The sequence below is a fragment of the Oryctolagus cuniculus genome, chromosome 6, assembly GCF_964237555.1.
Source record: "Oryctolagus cuniculus chromosome 6, mOryCun1.1, whole genome shotgun sequence".
NCBI lineage: Eukaryota > Metazoa > Chordata > Mammalia > Lagomorpha > Leporidae > Oryctolagus > Oryctolagus cuniculus.
This window is the reverse complement of record NC_091437.1, coordinates 128,011,190-128,017,401: the sequence shown is the minus strand read 5'-3', so window position 1 is coordinate 128,017,401 and position 6,212 is coordinate 128,011,190. Positions and strand designations below refer to the sequence as shown.

Below are 6,212 nucleotides of genomic sequence, written 5' to 3'. Positions count from 1 at the left end.
GCCATGGGCTAGCACGCTCCCCACCCCACCCCTGCTTTTTTTTTTTTTTTTTTTTTTTAATAAAGGCTCTGATGTAACATGTGGTGGCAAGAGTCTCCTCCAGGTTCATGTCCCAGCTCCCATAACAACCCAGGCCCAGAGAGCCTAACCCTGAGCAGCTCAAAGCACCAGTCTGCACACCCTGAAAAGGAGAGTGAAGCCCCAGAGGTTGGATGGAACACAGCCTGTAGACGGCGAAAGCAGCCAGCATCCCCCAGGGCTGCAGTGTCTCCCTTCCCCCTCCACCCTCTTCCTCCCCCTCCACCCTCTTCCTCCCCCTCCCCCCCTTTAAGATTTGTTTGAAAGGCAGCGTGACAGAGAGTAAAGAGATCTTCCATCTGCTGGTTCACTCCTCAAATGTCTGCAACAGCCAGGGTTGGGACAGGCTGAAGCCAGGAGCCTGGAACTCCGTTGTGGTCTCCTATGTGGGTGGCAGGGGCACAAGCCCACGTCCTCACTGCTTTCCCGGGATCAGAAGCAGAGCGGCCAGGACTCAGACGAGCACTCGGGTGCAGACTTAACCTACGGCACCACCACGACAGCTTCCTCTCTGCCATCTGCACAGCCAGACCTCAGCACTGTCGGGAGAAACCGGAGGTCACGCCCAGTCGCCCTGGAACCCTCCACAGTGGTGACTGTTTGAACAAGTCACACAGGGCTCTATGCTCTGGCTTTGGGCATATAGCTGACATTGTTCAATATGTCCTATACCCTAACAGAGCAGAGAACAAAAGGAAACCAGAAAGAACCAGGACTCCTTGCTGGTGGACAGCGTCCTGCAGCGGACAACATACCCTCGACCCAGCAGCCCCTTCTGTCGCTGAGACTCTACTGTGCTTAAGAGAGAGTCCTGATTACTCAAGAACTGAGACTGAGTTCGGGGTTTGTGGCCGGGCACCCAGCTCCCGCTGTGGGACAGTGCGCGGGAAGCCGTTCCCTCTGGGGGAAGGCAGAACCCATGAGGTGGCACAGACAATTGCTAGGTTGGCTGTGGTGGTTGACTGCGGGTGGGGTCGTCGCCTGCCGCGTGTCTAGACTGGAGCCCTGGGTCGAAGACGTCCCATCAGGCTCCCCTGGAAGACCGCAGGCCTGCAGGGGGGTGTCCAGCCCCACCGAGGGCCCCTCCCGCAGGCGGCCCCAAGTCTAGGTCTCCAGGTCGCAACTGGGTTACCTTGGACTCTCAAAGGCCGCTTTCAAATGGGACTGTTTTGCTAACACCTAACAGAAGGGACCTAAGCGCTGGCATTTCTGGCGTGTCTTAAAGATGGGAGGGGAAGCCGGCGCCGCGGCTCACTAGGCTAATCCTCCGCCTAGCGGCGCCGGCACACCGGGTTCTAGTCCCGGTCGGGGCGCCGGATTCTGTCCCGGTTGCCCCTCTTCCAGGCCAGCCCTCTGCTGTGGCCAGGGAGTGCAGTGGAGGATGGCCCAGGTGCTTGGGCCCTGCACCCCATGGGAGACCAGGAAAAGCACCTGGCTCCTGCCATCGGATCAGCGCGGTGCGCCGGCCGCAGCGCGCCGGCCGCGGCGGCCATTGGAGGGTGAACCAACGGCAAAGGAAGACCTTTCTCTCTGTCTCTCTCTCTCACTGTCCACTCTGCCTGTCAAAAAAAAAAAAAAGATGGGAGGGGAGCAGCCTGGGCTTCCTGGAGCCGGCAGTGCAGCCCCCATGGAAGGTGCGCTTTTGGCTATTGCTTCAAAGCAGACGTTCTTAACGTTTTCAGAGTCTGGGACAGCAGTGGGGGAGGGGTCCAAGAACTTGGATGGGTGACAGTGACCTTGCCATTTTCACCAACCCGGACCGAAAACGGCTCGGCTGGCTGGCTCACTCCCTTCCCAGCCTAAGCAGCTGTCCTCGCACGCTGTGCGTGTTCGTCATCCCTTTGAAATCACGGCCCCTTTGCCAGAGCTTGCTCTTTCATGCATCTGAGAAAGGAACTGGTAGATTAGAAATGCGGTTTTAAAAATACATTTTGGGAACCGTTTTTCAATGGAACTGGTTCCGCTGGTAATCCAGAGTATTTTAATTTACGCCTTTGTTCGGAGAAAAGGTCCCGAGGCGCCACCCAAGCACAAAGATGCAGCTCCGGCTTCACACGCGGGGGTCAGAGGCTGCGGGGAAAGCCGGGCAGGAAAGGCGCTACCCCCAGCCCCACCCACGTCCTCCCAGGGCGGCTTCGCCCGGAGCGCCGGCCCCGGGAGAGAGCCGGGAGCCTGGGCGGAGGCTGGGCTGCAGCTCCGCTCCTCCCCCCAAGGCGACCCCGGCGGGCGGAGGGCACCCGGGGGAGCCGGCTCGGCTCGCGGGCGTCGCCAGGATGCGGCGCCGCCTCCCCGAGCCTCCTGCCGGCGGCGCTGAGCGCTGACTCATCCCCCGCTCTGCCGGCCAGCCCGTGCACGCCCACGACGGGCCCTCTTTCCTCACTCCCCGCTGCTTCCCCCCCAGGCGCTCCCCAGGCGCCTGCAAACCCACGCGCATCTCCCCGAAGCCCCAGCACCCACCCTCGTTCCCTGCCAGATCCGGAAATGTGCAGGCTTCCCGCGTTTCCTCCCGAATGCACCGAGCGCCCACTCGGCCTTCGGCGCCCAGGCCGTGGCTCCCGGCAGCGCCCCCGCGGAGGGGCAGCTCAACCCGGCCGCCCGGGCGGGACAGGTGGCCCTGGGCCGCCCACCTTCGGCCCCACCCTGTGGCCGCGCACCTGCCTCCCGGCGCGCGGCTGGCCACGCCTCCTGCCTGGGTCTCCATGACACTGCACTTTCCCACGTCTTCCTCGCCTCCTCCCGGTTTCTGACAGCTCGCTTCCGCGCTGGCATCGCCCGCTCTCAGCTCCTCGCCGTGGGTGTGCCCGCGGCGCTGCCCTTGGCTTTCTCTTCCTGTCAGCTGTGCTCCCCGCTCCCCACCCCCCACCCCCACTCCCGCCCCCGCTCCCGCACCGCCAGGGGAGCCGGAACCTCGGCCCTCCTCCCAGCCCATAAATCTGAAATCACAGGACTTTTTTTGGTCTGCTGAGGCCTGGAGGCATTCGTGCGAAAAGGGGTGGGGGTCTGAGCTTGCCTGGGCCAAAGTTCAGATCCTGCCTGTGTGGCTGTGACCCTGGGCAAGTTCCTTTATTTGTTTAGCCATCTGTTTAGCAAAGCTTTGTGGATCCCCTGCTCTGCCGTGCAGTCTCTGAGGATGGGCTAGTCCTGGCAGCCATCAGACAACTGGCCAAACATGCTACACTGTGGCCTGGCCGTGACAAGCCGTGCGAGGGAAGCCACGGTCTTATCAGGGAGGTCAGGGACAGCTTCCTCGGGGGAGGTGACCCGCCGGCTCAGATCTGAAGGGCGGGCAGAGTTGTGGAATGTGACAGCGGCATCACCCCCCCCACCCCCCCACCCCAGAGAAGGCCAGTCCTTCCTGATCCCAGACTGCCAGTGCCTTACCTTACATGGCAACAAAGAAGTGGTGAGTAGGGGCCCTGGGAGGAGAGGTTGCCCTGGATACTGTGGCTGGGCCCTGTGGGGTCCTGAGGGTCCTTCTGAGGAGGTCAGAGGGTCAGGGAGGCGTGAGGCTGCTGCTGGAACTGGCCCCAAACCGAGGAAGTACCCAGAAGCGGCACAAGACAAGGGAATGGATCCTCCCCTAGAGCCCCCAGGAGGGGTGCGACCACTCCTGACTCCCAGGAGCATAAGACAAACATTTATGCTTCCTTACCCTCTATGCTGCTGTGGTGGCATCCCATATGAGTCCCAGCTGCTCCGCATCCCATCAAGCTCCCTGCTAATGCCCCCAGGGAAGGCAGCAGAGGATGGCCCAAGTCCTCAGGCCCCTGCGCCCACGTGGGAGATGTGGAGGAGGCTCCTGACTCCTGGCTTCAGCCTGGCCCAATCCCAGCTATTGCAGCCATCTGGAGAGTGAACCAGCAGATGGAAGACCTCTCTTTCTCTCTCTGTACCTCTGCCTTTCAAATAAATAAATCTGAAAAAAAAAAAAAAAAGTTGGTGTGATTTATTCCAGAGGCCACAGGGAAGTATCCACTAGGAGAAGCATGGGAAACGTGCCAAGGCCGGGGACCAGAACTGGGTCTGTGAATTACAGAGACGGTGCGGGGGCCTGCGTGGCGGCTCAGCGGGGTGAGCTGCAGCATCGAGCTGGTGTCCCATATTGGAGCGCCTGGCTTGAGTTCCGGCTGCTCCACGCTTCCCATCCAGCTCCCTGCTCATGTGCCTGGTGAGGCAGTGGAAGATGACCCAAGTACTTGGCCCCTGCACCCATATGGAAGACCAGGTGTTAGGAAACTGGCGCAGTTGTAGCCAGGTGGCACCATGGCCCAGCTACCTGAGCCAGGCTCCACCCCCATCCTAATGGGATTGGCTGCTCCTGCTTCCCTGCCCGCCCTCAGGCAAAGTTTTAAAAGGGCCTGTTCCTGCACACGTGCTCTCTTGGCCCCTTCTCTCCTGCTCTCTCTCGGTTCCTCTCTCTAGCCTCCTCCTCTGGGCTCTTGGCTCTGCTCTCCTCTCTTCTCTTCTCTGCTCTCTCTTCTCTCCTCGTTAGCTCTTCTCTCTGTCTCTCTCTCTTACAGTCTCCCTCTCTTTTCCTTCGCTGCCCCCACTCCGGTCTGTTGGGTGTTCCCCAATAAACCCTTTCCCTTACTCCGGTGTCCGGTGTGCTTTGCGACAGCTAACATTAAGATATAACACCAGGATTGTGTTCTGGGCTCCTGGTTCAGCCTGGGCCAGACCTGGCTGCTGTGGCCATTAAAAGAGTGAACCAGCACATGAAAGAGCTCCCTGTATCTCTCTCTATTGCCCTACCTTCTAAGTAAATAAATAAAGAATCCTTTAAAAAATATAGGGGTGGCTGGAGTGCGTGTGTGTATGTGTGTGTATATATATGGGGGTAGTGATGAGGCTGGACACGTGCGTGATCACCAGACCATGGGGAGTAACTGCAGTTTTGTTTTTGTTTTTTTTTGTTTTTTTTTTTTTTTTTTTTTTTTGACAGGCAGAGTGGACAGTGAGAGAGAGATACAGAGAGAAAGATCTTCCTCTTGCCGTTGGTTCACCTTCCAATGGCCGCCGCGGCCGGCATGCTGCGCCGATCCGAAGGCAGAGCCAGGTGCTTCTCCTGGTCTCCCATGGGGTGCAGGGCCCAAGCACTTGGGCCATCCTCCACTGCACTCCCTGGCCACAGCAGAGAGCTGGCCTGGAAGAGGGGCAACCGGGACAGAATCCGGTGCCCCGACCAGGACTAGAACCCGGTGTGCCGGCGCCGCTAGGTGGAGGATTAGCCTATTGAACCGCGGTGCCAGCCAGTAACTGCGGTTTTATTCCATGGAGGGAATCCCATCAGCAGGTTGGAAGTAGCTTCTTATTTATTTATTTACACTATCAATCCCTCGTAGCTTCGGGTTCTTCCTAAGAAAGAGGATGACTTCACAGGGTTGTTGAGAAAACTAAATGAGATGGTGTAATGAGCACAGCTCTTAGTAAGTGTTCGGTTAATGCCAAGCCCTGCTGTGATCCCATGGTTTTCCAACGGGGCTCCACAGAGCCCTGTTGGTTTTGTGAGGCTCCTCTGGGAGACAGCCAGGGGGCGGGGAGGCAGCCTTGCCCTCAGCCACAGCAGCTGAACTTGTATTTGTTAGCACGTTGGACTTGGTTTCCACTCAAGATCACCTTGGAATAAAAGATTCCGTGGCGCCCATGTAGTTTGGGAAGGCACAGCTCTTGCCTGCCTCTGCTTCACCGTGACCCAGGGTGAGCTGAGAGCCCCCTCCCCAACCCAGGGCCCTGATCCTTTGTGGGCCCAGGGTCTGGGCCTCGGGCTCCCACTGGGGCTTCCTAGCACAGGGGCTCTCTCTTGGCAGCCGCAGGGATTCCTGTTGTTCAGTCAATGGCGTCTCCGGCTTTGTTTCTTATTGGTCTCCCTGTTGGGACCCAGGTCCACAGGCGCAGGAATGGCGGGTCCAGGGCTTGCCTCTGTGTCAGGCACGTGATAGCGGCAGGTGCACACTTGGCAAACGCTTTGTCCGTCCCGGGCTCTGTTCCACCTCGTCTGCTCGCATTCACACATTTCATAGGTAACCCTAAGTCACTGGCCAGCATTCGAGATGTGTGGAGTGAAGGGTTCTGCTTCCCTCATGCCCTGGCTGGGCGTCCTCACCTCCTAGAAGCACAGTGTCCCCATCTGTGCG

The 6,212-nt window shown here is 59.2% G+C and overlaps 1 long non-coding RNA gene across 1 annotated transcript; it reads right to left on the bottom strand.

Moving 5' to 3' along the window:
- Nucleotides 1-351: 351 nt before the first annotated feature.
- Nucleotides 352-2,904, bottom strand: LOC138849961 (uncharacterized). The gene is made up of 2 exons (XR_011389289.1): nucleotides 2,733-2,904; nucleotides 352-617 (listed from the first exon to the last, which is right to left on the bottom strand). It is a non-coding gene; the product is annotated as an uncharacterized lncRNA (long non-coding RNA).
- Between the last annotated feature and the right edge of the window lie 3,308 nt (nucleotides 2,905-6,212).